Source organism: Cryptomeria japonica, chromosome 8 (assembly GCF_030272615.1).
Source record: "Cryptomeria japonica chromosome 8, Sugi_1.0, whole genome shotgun sequence".
Classification (NCBI taxonomy): domain Eukaryota; kingdom Viridiplantae; phylum Streptophyta; class Pinopsida; order Cupressales; family Cupressaceae; genus Cryptomeria; species Cryptomeria japonica.
In genome coordinates, this window is record NC_081412.1 from 5,734,575 (window position 1) to 5,750,657 (window position 16,083).

The following is a 16,083-nucleotide window of genomic DNA, read 5'->3' on the forward strand; positions in this document are numbered from 1 at the left end:
ATATCCAAATTGTGATAATGCAATAACATTTGTGCAAATGTTGTATCACAACATGGTCATGGCACATCCATGACTTACCAGTGATCCAACATGATTACTGGTTTGACTATCATAAGATCGTCACCTTATGATGTCTACATACAAGTGTTCAGTATCTGAGAGATCGTCACCTCTTAGATATGAACACAGGTGGCAAGAAGCCAAGAGATAGTCCAAACATGACAAAGAAGTTTACACATTAAACATCTTAAATATATGTAGATATAGATTACAAAGCAGATTACCTTTCTATCATACCTAAACCCTTTCTGAAGTGATCAACCTTCACTCTGGAAAGTGGTTTGGTCAAAATATCTGCAGTCTGATCTCCTGTACACACATATTCTAACTTTATCACATTCCTGTCAACCATATCTCGTACATAGTGATATGGAATCTCAATATGTTTGGACCTGTCATGAAATACTGGATTTACAGAAAGTTTTATACAGCTTTGATTATCACACTGAATAACTGTAGGTTTCATAGGTTCTCCAAATAATCCCATGAGCAATTTCCTTAGCCATACTGCTTCTCGGGCAGCCATTGAAGCTGCAATATATTCAGCCTCTGTGGAACTCTGAGCTACTGAAGATTGTTTTCTGCTGATCCAGGATATCATGGCTGATCCTAAACTGAAGCAACACCCTGAAGTGCTCTTTCTGTCAGTCACACTGCCAGCCCAATCTGAATCTGTAAATCCATGTAGATCTATGTCAACCTTTTCATATTTAAGACCAAGCTTTAGGGTACCTTGTAGATATCTCATTATATACTTTACTGCAACCAGGTGTATCTCCTTAGGTTCACACATGAACTGACTTAAGGCATTAACAGCATAGCAGATATCTAGCCTTGTATTTACTAGATACATCAGGGACCCAATCATCTGCCTGTATTGAGTGGGGTCAGTAGGTCTTGATTCTGCTGCTGCTTCTTTAAGTTTATGGAAGTTGGTTTCCATAGGAGAGGTCATGGGTCTACAGTTTAGCATTCTAAATCTTGTCAATATGTCCAAGGTGTACTTCCCTTGGTTCAGTACAATATTATCAGAATTCTGCCATACTTCCAATCCTAGGAAGTAATGAAGAAGCCCCAAGTCTTTCATATCAAATTCTATGGATAGATCTTTCTTGCATTGATCTATTAGGTGATTATCTCCTGTAATTAATAAGTCATCAACATATAAAATTAATATTAACATATCACCTTTATTTCTTTTGAGGTAGAGATTAGGATCTGCATCATTCTTAGAGAAACCCAGCTTTGAGAGGTAGGTGTCAATTCTTTCATACCAAACTCTGGGAGCCTGTTTGAGCCCATAAAGAGCTTTCCTGAGTCTACACACATGAGACTTTGCATCATGAATTTCAAACCCTTCAGGTTGCTCTAAGTAGACTTCTTCCATGATCTCGGCATTTAGGAATGCTGTCTTAACATCCATCTGATGTACCTTCCACCCCTTTGCTGCTGCAATGGCTAGGACAACTCTTACTGATGTGTACCTGGCAACAGGTGCAAATGTTTCTTCGTAATCTATTCCTTCCTTCTGTGAGAACCCTCTAGCTACAAATCTGGCCTTGTGTTTTTCAATACTGCCATCTGCAGCATGCTTGATTTTAAACAACCATTTAGAAGACACGACAGACTTCTTGGTTGGCCTAGGAACGATCTCCCAAACATCATTCTTCATAATGGACTGATATTCTTCAGTCATGGCATCTATCCATACTTGATGTTTGAGTGCATCTGAAACATTGTTAGGTTCAGCTTTAGAGAGATCATTCATAAGTGCAACATAGTTGATGAATTTATTAGGCCTCTTGCTTTCCCTGAAGGTTCCTGAAGGAGCAGCAAACTTCTGAGCTTCTGCTATAGTTTTGGTGGCCCATAGTGGTCTTTTCTTGTGATTATCTATAGGTGGGTTTTGTGTTTCACTTATAGTTTCCTCAAGGTACTCCCTCTGAAGCTCAGGAGTAGGTTCTTCTTCTAGGTTAGAAGTAGGATTATGAATTTCAGGTTCTATTGTATTTTGAGCCCTTTTGAAGGCTAAATCTTCTTCGAAGATTACATCCCTACTGAGTTCAATATTTCTCTGTCCTTGTACATAGATTCTGTAGGCTTTAGAAGTTTCACTGTATCCTACAAGTATTCCCCTTTTTCCAGAGGGTTCTAGTTTTAGTCTTTTCTCTTTAGGTACATGAATATAGACCGGACACCCAAATATCCTAAGATGGCTGATATCTGGTTTTATTTTGGTAAAGACTTCCTCAGGAGTTTTATCTTCAAGGTGTGAATGAGGACATCTATTTTGTATGTACACAGTAGTGTTGGTTGCTTCTGCCCAAAGGTTCAAGTTTAGATTTTGATCTAGTATCATGGCTTTGGCAGCTTCTACTATGGTCCTATTTTTCCTTTCAGCTACTCCATTTTGTTGTGGATTATAAGGTATTGATAACTCCCTCTTAATCCCAGAATTTTTACAAAAGTCTTTAAATAGTTCTGATGTGTATTCCCCCCCATTGTCAGTTCTTAAGGTTTTAATTTTGTTTTCAGAGAGATTTTATGTTAATGTTTTAAACTCTTTGAACCTACTTAGGATCTCTTCTGATTCTTTACATTTCAGAAAGTAGATCCATGTCTTCCTAGAGTAGTCATCAACAAAAATTACATCGTACAAAAATCCCCCTAGCGAGGGTACGGACATAGGTCCACATACATCAGAATGAATTAACTCCAAAACTTTGCTAGTTTTCCTAGTACTATTCTGAAATGCATTTTTGGTATTTTTACCTAAGGCACACCCTTTGCAAGCCTCTGAATGATATTGCTTCAACTTAGGTAGACCTGTGACAAGGTTTCCCATGGTTGACAAAGCTCTATAATTCAGATGACCTAATCTCCTGTGCCATACTTCATTTGCATTAGTTGCTTCATGGATCAATGCTAGATTGGGCTCTGTACATAGCTCATATAAATAGCCTTGTCTTAGACCAATGACCTTAGCGTCTTTGATGGAGGATCTCTTTGGCCAAGCCAACACCTTGTTTTCCATGAAGGTCACTCTGTATCCTTGATCTTCTAGTGCTGATATGGAGATTAGATTTCTTTTGATGCCTGGAACATATAGTACTTCTTCAAGTCGTAGTGACATGCCTGACTTCAGTTTGATGGTGCAGGTTCCAATTCCTCTGACTGGATGTGAAGAATCGTCTCCGATGGTTACTTCCTCATCATCTTTCTCTATCATGGAGTCTAGTATTTCTCTAAAGCCGGTGATGTGTCTGGATGAACCACTGTCGATCACCCATGAGTTAGATTTGTTTGAATTATGGCTTGTAAGTGCTGAGTAGAGGACATAGTTCTCGGAGTCATTTTCTTTTCTAGATTTCTTCACTTTTGCAAATGTGGCTTGCTTCCCTTTCTCCGGACAGTTTACAACATAGTGTCCGAATTTGTCACACCTATAACATTGAACATGTGATAGGTCTTTCTTAGAAGTGTCCTTGCCTTGTTTGGCTTTTCTTTTCTTGAATTGCTTCTTTTTGTACCTTTTATTGATGTTTGTATTTAGGACTTGCAAGTCTTCATCTATATTCTTCTGTTTTATTCCTACTTTGTTCAATCGGGATTCTTCTTGTAGACAGTCATCTCTTAGTCTTTCAAACTTAGGATATTTGGACCTTGCACTGATGCCTTGGACGAATGTGCTCCATCCACTAGGCAACCCATCTAAAGCAATGAGTGTTAGTTCTTTGCCTCGGATCTCGTAGTCCAAAGTTGCAAGTTCATCTTTTAGAACTGATATCCACATGAAGTAGGCGTTGATTGTCTCCCCTTTGTTCATGGTGATATGATTTATTTCTCGTTTTAGTGCTAGAGTACGACTTGCATTTGATATCTCAAATGTCTTTTCAAGTGCCTTGAACATTTTATAAGCCGTCTCCTGCTTTCTAATGATGGGCATTATATTATTTCTTACCCCATCCACTATTATTTTAATAGCCTTATCATTTCCCTCGATCCATGTGGATTTCTCAGTTTCATCTTCTGGTTGTGCACTTTCAGTTTGGACATATGAATCAACTTTGTTTTCTCTTAAAATCATTTTGATTCTAAACTTCCAAGCTGAAAAATCTTCGCTACCTCCAAGTCTATCTTCGAATCTAATAGCGTTGGCCATTATGGAAATGTGATGTAGTTTGTAACTTAGTCCTTGAATTTTATCAAAATTGAATAGCCTTAGGTTCGATTACCTTGGCTCTGATACCATGTAAAGTTATCTCAATTTCAATTAAAGAACAAGTTATGAACTATGTATGCTATAAATGTATATGAGGAATTATGTTGATGTCTAATAATTCTGATTTTATCTGTAGGTCTGAAAGAGAGAGATCATTTTATGTTTTCTATGTCTCCTCCAAATGACTTCAATTGGTATATATATTATTTAGGCAACCGGTCAATTGGTGTATTGACCGGTCATGCCTTTTAGGCATGTAAAAGGCATGACCAATCAATGCACCCATTGATCGGTGCCTTTGTAATTATACCATTAACACAAGTCTGTTTATCGGTTCAAAACCTCAATAGCATATTGTAATATAATATAATGATTGATCAAGATAATGAATCGGTTCATGTAAACACCGATGATTCAAAATGCACGATGTATGTAATCCAACCGGTGCAGTTGTTAACCACTGTTAATTCCAAATGAAGCGGTGTATGTATTAAGCCCGATAACAAATATGCCTGATGATTAAGCCCGATAACAGATGTGGATCGGTGCCAATAGTTATGCACCCGATAGCAAGTATGTATCGGTTAATAACCCGATAACTTATAGCATTTAATATGTTATCGGATTAATACTCGATACATACTTGCTAAGCAATGTTTGTAAAACACGATAATCATATGCAATATAAGTTTAGACATGAAGCATGTAAATAACAGAACTAGGAAGGTTAGAAATATCTTATCTTGCATAAGCTACCATGCATTAACACTATTCATTCTTGCTACTACTGTCAATATTTAAGAAGATGGGATTGAGTTATTTCCAAGAGGGCCAGTGTAAATCCAGCCAATAGGATGATTCCCAAGATAGGGTAGGGATCAACGTCTCGTAAACCTTGAGGGCACAGTCCCAAGATAGATTTATGGCTTGGATCTGTAAACTTTGAGGGAGCCTATTGAGTTTGGTATCTAAGCACTTGGCAACATAGTCATCTCCTCCCTTAAAACTGGAGTAGTAACGAGGATTGAACTTTGCATTAAGAATTATGGATGATACAATTAATTATCAAATAATAGAATTAATTGTCTAGTATGGTGGATTGACAATTTGTTGATGAAAAAATTGATGAAATATTTAAAACTATGGAATATCACAGATTTGATTTATGTTAAGAAAGAGCTAAAATAGAGTTGTCTACTAAACAATTTAGTTTAAGTCATAAACATATTGAAATAAATTAATTACTATTATAACAAGCCTAAACTTAGAAGGGGACATTACATGATCCTTAATCAAAAAAAAAACAGCCTATGCAAATATATTGGCAGTTCCATTACATATGGATACAACATTCACAAAAAATACATACACATATTTAACACAATTTTCAAAGTTATTAGAGAGATTTTTCTTACATTCAGAACAATAGACAAGTAATTGCTACATAAATAATTATAAGTCGATTTAACAATTTGTAATATACAAAAAATAATAATACAAACCAAGACCTATAATTAAATTAACAATAATGTAAATTAAGTTTAAATTAAAATAAAACAAAGGAAAAATTAAATATAAATTAAAAAATATATATCTAACTATATTAAATTTTTAAAATTAAATATAAAGAACTCAATAAGAAATAACAATCTAAACTTTAAAATAAAAAATTTGCTTTCACATTTTATTTTTTTAATCTTAGTTAAAAATTAAAACTATAATAAAATAAGTAAATACAAATTTAAATATCAATAATTTAGTAAAGAATAAATAATTAAATATATATTAAATTTTGTTTATATTTAAAGAATAAACTTAAATTTTTTTTAAATCTCTAACTATGAACAACATTATATAAATATTAAATATTAAACAATAAATAATTAACTTTTTTAGATCCGTAAAAATTAAAATGTCAAAAAAATAGTAGAGTTGTGTTGGAAGAAGACAAAAAAAGGAAGATGGGAGCGATGCAAAGCATATTTGTTCTTCGCCTGGGCTAGGCCATTCGTGCCCTAGCTGTTCTCCATTCCAATGCTTGGCCTACTACATGTGACTTCTCTGTGGGCGTTTTTCATATGTAGGGGGGTGTGTGTGTGGGGCAGAGGTCCCTTTTACGCTGGTTGCAATATTTAGGGAGTTTTTTGTTGCGTACGAACTTGGTGAGAGCGTGATTTCATGTTGAGCTGCTCTATTCACATGGAGGAACCAATGGAGCCTTGAGCTTTGGTGCCTCAGTTTTGTGGGGAGACGTTTGTGTGGAGTGGTCTCCATCTAGTTTTTGTGTTGGGGTCTAAGTGTTTGTTTTTCTTCAATAGGGCTTGCATGGAAAAGTGTGGCGGTTCTTACATGCAACGAAGTCCTCATCTCAAGGATGCTATGATCGGAAGAATTTCATCTCAAATCATGCAAGAGCATTTTGATTTGGGGTTGGACAATGGTGAATCTGGGGTGGGTGCTTCGTAGCATGGAAGCTTTCGGCCTTCAAAGGTAAATCAATGTCTTGCAAGAAATATTTCAGATTTCAAATTTTTCAATTACATGAAACAATATGTAACTGTTAAAATTATAGCATCGACAGATAAAGAATCAACAATGAAATATATCAATTTACCAACTCACTATTAATTATCATCATCGAATAAAGAATGCTTTCGATCTGCATGAATTAATATCATATTGATTTCATTATCGATCGAGTAATGATCGATCAACATTTCTTACATTGTATATATGTTGAATACCTTTCTTATCAGCATATTAAACATATGTAAGTGACTACTTAACTAATAGTAAGTGATCGTTCATAAAACGGTATTCATAATACTGTTTAAGTGCCATCGAGAGGAAAAGCCACCATGGGAAGGGTTCATCCAAGAAAGATGTTTCACAAATCCAATGTTTCAGATGCGATCAGTATGGGCACTATGTAGTCAAATGTCCTGATAGAACAAAGCAACAAGCATCATTTGCCAAAGTAGGAAAGTCTAAGACAGAGCATGAATCTGACAAATATGTATTCTACTCTGCACTTTCAAACAAAGTATCAAATAAATCCAACACTTGGGTTATAGATAGTGGATCATCAAGGCACATCACTGGGTTCAGGGAACTCTTAGACTCCATGCTAGAAGAAACTGATGAGGAAGTGACAATTGGAGATGACTCTACACATCCAGTCAAAGGTGTTGGAACATGTATCATCAAATTGAAGTCTGGTGTCTCTATTCAACTCACCGGAGTATTGTCTGTACCAAGTATCAAGAGGAACTTGGTTTCCATATCTGCACTTGAAGACAATGGATATAGGGTTACCTTCATGGATAGCAAAGTGTTGGCATGGCCAAAGAACTCTACTATTAAGAAGGCTCAAACCATAGGTTATAGACAAGGATATCTATATAAATTATGCATTGAGCCAAATCTTGCCCTACTTCATGAAATTGCAGACTCTAATGAAATATGGCATACGAGATTAGGACACCTCCATTTCCATGCCCTATCTTCTATAGAAAAACTAGTCACAAGTTTACCCAAACACAAACAATATCATTCAGAGGCATGCAAGGGGTGTGCCTTAGGGAAAAACACAAAAGGGTCTTCCCAAAGTAGTTCTAGTAAAACAAATGATGTATTAGAATTAGTCCACTCAGATTTATGTGGACCCATGTTTGTACCTTCATTAGGGGGTTTCCTATATTATGTAATTTTTGTTGACGACTTCTCTAGAAAGACCTGGATCTTTTTCCTCAAATGTAAAGAATCTGAGGAGATCCTTAGAAGGTTTAAGGAATTCAAATCCCTTACAGAAAACTCTTCTAGGAAGAAAGTTATAACATTAAGGACAGACACTGGGAGAGAATACACATCAGATATTTTTAAAGAATTTTGTAAAAATGTTGGGATTAAGAGAGAGTTCACTATACCCTACAACCCTCAACAAAACGAGGTTGTTGAAAGGAAAAATAGAACCATTGTAGAAGTTGTTGGGCAATGTTACTTGATCAAAACATAGAAACATGACTTTGGGCAGAAGCCTCTAGTATTGTTGTTTACATACAGAACAGATGTCCTCACTCCCATATTGATGACAAAACTCCTGAAGAAGCTTTCACTGGTGTAAAACCAGACATCAATCACTTGAGGATATTTGGTTGTCCTATCTACATTCATGTGCCCAAAGAGAAAAGAACTAAGCTAGAACCTTCTAGGACAAAAGGTATTTTTGTTGGCTATAGTTAAACCTCCAAAGCTTAAAGAATATATGTGCCTGGTTAGAGACAAATTGAACTAAGCAGAGATGTAATTTTTGAGGAAGACAAAGCTTTTAAAAGAGCTATAAATTCTATTGAGTCAGAAATTCAAACTTCCCCCATAGACCTAGAAGAGGATCCTACCCCTGAGATTCAAAGGGAGTACCCTGAGGAAGATAGAAATGATGAACAAATCACATCATTGGAAAATCCTAAGGAGAGACCACTCTAGGCTACTAAGACAATGAAAAAAGCAAAGACTTATGCAGCTCCCTCAGGGACTTTTAGAGAGAGTAAAAGACCTAAGAGATTCTCTAGTTATGTAGCTTTGATTAGTGAATTCATCAAATCAAAATCTGCTAATGTTACAGAAGCTCTCCAGCACCAAGTATGGAGGGATACCATGAAGAAGGAGTATCAATCCATCTTGAAAAATGATGTGTGGGAGATAGTACCTAGGCCAAAAGAGAAATTTGTTGTTTCTTCCAAGTGGCTATTCAAAATCAAGCATGTTGCAAATGGCAGTATAGAAAAACACAAAGCAAGATTTGTAGCCAGAGGTTTTTCACAAAAAGAGGGAATTGATTATGAAGAAACTTTTGCACCAGTTGCTCACTTTACCTCAGTCAGAGCAGTTCTAGCCATCGCAACAGCCAAAGGATGGAAAGTCCATCAAATGGATGTAAAAACTGCATTCTCAAATGGGACTATTGAAGAAGAGGTCTACTTAGAGCAACCTAAAGGATTCGAGATCCACAATGCAAAGTCACATGTGTGTAAATTGAAGAAAGCCCTATATGCACTTCAGCAGGCTCCCAGAGCCTAGTATGAAAGAATTGACAGTTACCTCATGGGATTAGGTTTCTCAAAAAATGATGCAGACCCAAATCTCTACTTCAAGAAAATCAAAGGTGATATGTTAATATTAATATTATATGTTGATGATCTATTGATTACAGGAGTGGATCACCTTATTGATCAATGTAAGAAGGATCTAGCCTCAAAGTTTGACATGAAGGACTTAGGTCTATTGCACTACTTCCTTGGATTAGAAGTTTGGCAGAAATCAGATGGCATTATTCTGAATCAAGGGAAGTACGCCCTTGATATATTGAAGAGATTTGGAATGATGAATTGTAGATCTATGTCATCTCCCATGGAAACAAATCTTCATAAATTGAAGGAAGCAGCAGTAAATTCTCAGTTAGCAGATCCAACTCTCTACAAGTAGATGATTGGATCTTTGATGTACTTGGTCAACACCAAACCAGATATCTGTTATGCTATGAATGCTTTGAGTCAGTTTATGTGTGAGGCCAAGGAGATACATCTTGTTGCCGTGAAGCATATAATGAGGTACCTTCAAGGTACCCTTAATTATGGTCTCAAATATGGAAAGGTTGATTTAGATCTTCATGGATTCAAAGAAGCAGATTGGGTTGGAAGTGTGACCGATCAAAAAAGCACCTCAAGATGTTGCTTCAATTTAGGATCAGCTAAGATATCGTGGATAAGCAAAAAAAAAAATTTCAGTGGCTCAAAGTTATACAGAAGCGGAATACATTGCAGCTTCTATGGCTACAACAGAAGGAGTATAGCTCATAAAATTGCTTGTGGGATTATTTGGTGAGCCTCGGAAACCTACTATTATCCACTGTGATAATCAGAGTTGTATTAAGCTTTCAGTGAATCCAGTACTTCATGATAGATCTAAGCATATCGAGATTCCTTATCACTATGTGAGAGACATGGTAGAAAGGAATGTAATCTAGTTGTAGTATATAAGTACAAGAGATCAGACAGCAAACATACTTACCAAACCTCTCTCCAAAGTGAAAGTTGAACACTTCAAAAAGAGTCTTGGTATGATTGAAATGTAAGTATTATATCTATCTGTACTAATATATACGATGTTTTATGTGTAAACTTCTTTTGTCATACGTGTGACTATGACTTTATGGGCCCCACCCCTTGTGTACATGTACATTTCTGAAAGGTGATGAGCTTTTCGATAATGAGCACTTCTATTTGACACTATAAGGTGACGATCTTATAATGTTTAGTAGATTGATATCATGTGACTTGATATCATTATTCATGGATTTGTCATGATTTGTTATGGTAGACATTATGTGACTTAATGTCAGTGCACATACCATAACTAGGATATATGACGAGAATGTATGTTCTTGAGTATATTATATCCTTTAGTATCACGAGACAGGTGATACTTCATATCACGAGATTAGATGATATACCTTATCACGAGATTAGGTGATAACTCTTATCACGAGTTATGTGATAGCTATTAGTATGGTAATGTACTCTCAGAGTTCATTATAATATTCTTACTCTTTATCTTCCCTAGCTAAGAGGGAGTGTTAAAATTATAGCATCGACAGATAAAGAATCAACAATGGAATATATCAGTTTACCACCTCACTATTAATTATCAAGATCGAATAACGAATGCTTTCGATCTGCATGAATTAATATCATATTGATTTCATTATCGATCGAGTAATGATAGATCAATCGACATTGCTTACATTGTATATACGTTGAATACCTTTCTTATCGGCATATTAAACATATGTTAGTGACTACTTAACTAATAGTAAGTGACCATTCATAAAACGGTATTCATAATACTATTCAAGTGCCATCGATGAGGAGGCACGCCTTGAGCGGACATGCCTCCACTTTGTGGAGACATGTCCATTCAAGACATGCCCCCCCCCCCCTACAAGTATATATGCAGACCCGATAAGGCAATATTGAGCAATTAAAATCGAACATTCTCAGCCTTGTTTGGACCTGCAAAACACAATCTTCATTAGAATCATAAATCACATATATTCAGAAATATTAATTACAATCTTACAACTATCAAATCTGAGAGGAGTACGATCTGCATTTACAGCAATGGAGGCCATCCATTCCATGGCATCCTCTAAAGAGAAAGCTATGTTTATCAAGCTTGACATGGCCAAATCCTATGACCATGTCAACTAGACTTTCTTGAGTGAGGTTTTGCAAGCTTTCGAGTTTGGTAGTGGATGGATCAAATGGATCATGAAATGTGTCATCTCCTCTTTGTTTTCGATTATAGTCAATAGTGAACCATTTGAGCTCTTTCAAGACTCTCAAGGTCTGCATCAAGATGACCCTCTTTCTCCTTATCTTTTTATTTTAATGGCTGAAGGGTTGGGGAAATTTTTGAAGTTCTGTATGAGGCACAGGCTGATTCAAGGATGGAACTAGGGTGGAAGAGTGCCTCCACACTCGCACTTACAGTTTGTGGATGATGTTGCCTTGATGGGTTTAGCTAGAGTTAATGAGGCTGCTAATTTGAGAAAGTCTTTGGAAATTTAGTTGGCGGTCGCTAGGCAGAGGATTAATGAAGATGACTCCTCAATTTTCTTCTTCAATACCCCTACGTCTGTCTAGATCAGAATTGCTAGAATTCTTAGATTTCAGATTTGTGCTCTCCCCTTGGTCTATCTTGGTATTCCCATTGCTATAAGCTCATTGCCTAACAAGTTTTGGCATGGTATCCTTGATAAGTTCCGCCAGAAAGTTACTCACTAGACTTGCAAGTGGCTTTCCTTTGCTGGGAGGGTAATTCTCCTAAATTATGTGATACAAGCTCTTCCTTTATACAGATGCTTTGTGCAAGTAGCCCTATCTAGCTTTATTCAGGAGTTTGATGCTCTATCCTATCAATTCTTATGGGGTAGTAATATGACTTCAAAGAAATGGAGTTTGGTTAAGTGGGATCTGGTGTCTTCACCAAAACAGGAAGGGGATCTAGGCCTTTGGTAATCTAGTCTCAATGGACAGGCTTTGGTGGCTAATCTCTATTGGAGGTGTTGTTGTCACCAAGACCGAGACTAGGATTGGGCTAGTTGGGCGTGGAGTGGAGAGTAATGATGTTCCTTGTTGCAACCTCGGGGGTAGGGGATCCATGATTTGGAGCATTCTCAAAAGAGGTGCTAAACTAATTAAGAAGGGCCTTTTTTGGATTTGTAACAAAAGCTTAAAGGCTTTCTTCTGGTTGGACTCTTGGGATGGTTTCTAGCCTATCATATCTCAATTTCCACATTTGTGCTCCTTATGTAACATTTTCTTAGAGGAAAGCTAGAGAAAGGTAGTTGGTTATAAAATTAAAAAAATCTCTTAATTGTTGGGTCAAGTTGAAGTGTTTAGATGGAAGGGTCCTCATGAGTGGCCTCCTCGAGAAACTGTTGAAGATCAATAGGAGCTTTGGAAAATTTTGGCTGGTAGACCTTGTAACTCTTTGGGGGAAAGAGATATTCTTCACTAGAGTCCTAACCCAAATCGTAAATTCTCCATTGCTTCAGGTTATCAGGAATTGGATAGATAGGTTCATGAGAGAACTCGAATATTGTGGTACAAACAGCTACAGAATAAGTTTTCTTGGTCCAAATGCAACTAGTTCCTTTGGTAGGTTGCTCGTAGTAGATGCCTTACCTGAAAGAATTTGAGGAAGAGAGGATTTCAGGGCCCTTCTATGTGTGCCTTATGTAATAACTACGAGGAAAGCTCTTCTCATATTTTTTTCTTATGCCATTTTTCTAGGGAAATTTGGCATTGCTAGTGGGAGGTTTGGGACAAGGATTGTTTCCATGCCTCTTCCTTGGTTGAGTTCTAGGCTCTTTTGGGCAACTCCCTAGCCAAGACTTATTTTCTTCACATTGTGTTGAACATAGGCCCTTCTTTTATTCTTTGACAAATTTGCTTGGAAAGGAATAGAAGGATTTTTCAAGATAGAAAAATGATGAGTCATCAACTTTGGATGTGTATTTTTAGTGGGCTGCAGGAAACCTTGTCTACAAAATATGATATTTCTACCTATGTGGATCTTGGTGATATGACTGTTATTCAACAGTTGGGCTTGGAAGGCTATGGGATGCAGTTCCCCTCATCTAGGAGGAGTTGACAAGCCAGGTGCAAGGTTCAGGCCATGCAAGGATTGGAGGAGTTCCTAGAGATAGTTTTGGGATTGTTCATTTCTTCTTTTCATTATATAAAGGGCACCATACCAACAACTTCATGGAAGCCACTACTATCCTATATGCACTGGAGAGATGTTGTGCCCTTGGTTGGACAAAAATCATCTATGAATCTAACTCACAGATTGCAATTGATATGTTGAATAATTGTTAGAGGGAGGGAATGAATTGGCAATTGGTTGTGGTGGTAAAGCAAATTGTGAGCCTTTGTACTTCTTTGGAATATTACTTTTATCATGTTCCTCAAGAATGGAACAAGGTGGCAGATTGTTTGGCGAAATGGGCTTCTGAGCAAACGGGCACATGCAGTGTTGGGGACTAGGGATTCTTGTGCTCAAAGTATTCTTGGATTTTGGAAGAGTTAGTTATGTAGGATATGAGAGATCATTTGGGTGTTTCAAAAGATCTCTGATTGGTTGGTTGCTTTGGGGCTTTGCCTATTGTTGGCGTTGGCTTTGATGGTTTTTTTGGCTCTGTAATGTTTTTGTTATCAACAAATTTTTACCTTTTTTTTAATTAAAAAAGACCCAAATAAATGGTCACTAAAATAGAAAATTGTTCCATTTGTCTTCCTCATTCGGTGTTAAGTCTTGTTTATACAAAAAAAGTTTTAAAAAATTGCACAATTGAAGCTCTTTTAGATTAAGTTTACAAAGATTTAGATCAATTTTTTTTAAATTAAATCACATAGTATCCGACATGGCTAGAAAATCAAGGTGTTTTGGGCATGTGTGGGTAGACTAAACATGTATTTGCATTGTATCTATACCCATATACATACCAGATCTAGAGATACACATGCCTAAGGGCGGGCGGGAGCGTATCCTGCTCTATGGTTAAAAGTGGTAAGCTCCCAATTGTTGAGGTCATCCCTAGACCCAGACCTAAACCTAAACCTTAAGGAGTCATTTGTGATTACCTTGCTTACATATCCCTTTCTGGGAATCGAAGGCTTCATAATTCATGCATCAATGATAGAGACAATTCATCTTCTTCTCTTGTATGAGATCTTTGATGTCTCTTTAAATCATGACTATTAGATAAGCTTATGCATTTAAATTAGTTCATTTGCACTAGAATGACAACACATTCCACTCAAGAACTGGTTCCATACCAATCATTAGTGTATAAATACACATAAATTGGCCTTAAAATTGCCACTAAAAACAAAACAAAAAAAATTTAAGTTTCGAAAGCCTAAATTTTAAACGCCATTTCGTGTGCATCCAAGCCACGACGGGAGGTCATATTTTCAATGCGAAAAGGGCACAACGAAAAGCAAAATACCCCAACCTGTATAGCACAAACTCAAGGTTTTAACCGATTTCCTGATCTGACTAAATTTAATGTTGTATGAATAGAAAAAAAATTGTTTGGCTTCGTTTTTATAATATTTCGAATTTGCTTTATGCTTTGATCTATGTCCATACTCAGTCATATAATATATTAAAAGATTAAATTAATTGATGATAGGCTTTATTTTAAAATTAAAAATAAAAATTATTATAAACTATAAAGTATAAATATTAGACTAAAAATAATTATTAATTTATTTCTCAAAAAATATTAGACCAAGAGTATGAGCGTAGGTTCACACTCTTGCTAAAGTGGGAGCTAAATGTAGTGTCGTAAATAGTATTAGTATAAAATTTCATACTCACTTGGGCCTCACTTAGGCATTTCTTCCTTCTATGCCCTAATTATACTTGATTCTGCTCACACCAGATCCAAATCTCTAATCTTCATTTCTCCCTTGCTTTCTAGCCTTTTTCATTTCACGCTTAAACTCCTTAAACATTCTCATAAGATTCGCCTTCTTTCGAATTTCTTGGTCCATTGCCTATTATAGGTGTATATGGTGAAAATGGATAACAATAATAACAAAATTGAAAGGCTAAATGAATTCAACCACCAAACCCTAGCCTAACAACAACAAAGATCCACCATAACATATGAAGATTACCTAAGACAATGCAAATAACTCAAAATCACAAAGATTATACCATCACATGTCCAATAGGGTTTTGATCTCCATTCTTCCTATCTCCATTGATCTTGCTTGATATATTTGCTCTCAGATTTTTGTATGCACAAGAGCTCAACAAAGAATGGAATGTGGTTGCAAGTAGGATCGTAGTGTAGTCAATTGCATAAAAGATCATTAGCATGTGTCATTAGGGTTTGACAATGAAGAAAGCATCTCCTTAAATAGAAGACACAATAAGAAATGGAGGGTTAAGATTGAGAGGTGTAAAAAGAGAGGTCGGCTAGGATTAGAGGGTAGGTATAAGAAATACCAAAATAATGAAAGAGGTAGGTAGTGTAGGAATTAAGAGATGAATGACATGTGTCATGTGTAGAAAAAGCTAATGAATTAATTAAATAAATAAAGATTTATTTAATTAATAGAAGAAGTAGGACAATTAAATAAATAAAATATTTATTTAATTTAGGAAAGGGATAATTTAAATAAATAAATGTATTTATTTAAATAAGAAATAAGGCTAGAAAA

General features: G+C 36.2%; 1 protein-coding gene across 8 annotated transcripts in view; it reads right to left on the reverse strand.

Moving 5' to 3' along the window:
* Positions 1–16,083, reverse strand: part of LOC131074237 (tyrosine decarboxylase 2) — a 159,457-nt gene that overhangs the window by 62,904 nt on the left and 80,470 nt on the right. The gene's annotated exons all lie outside the window — the stretch shown is intronic.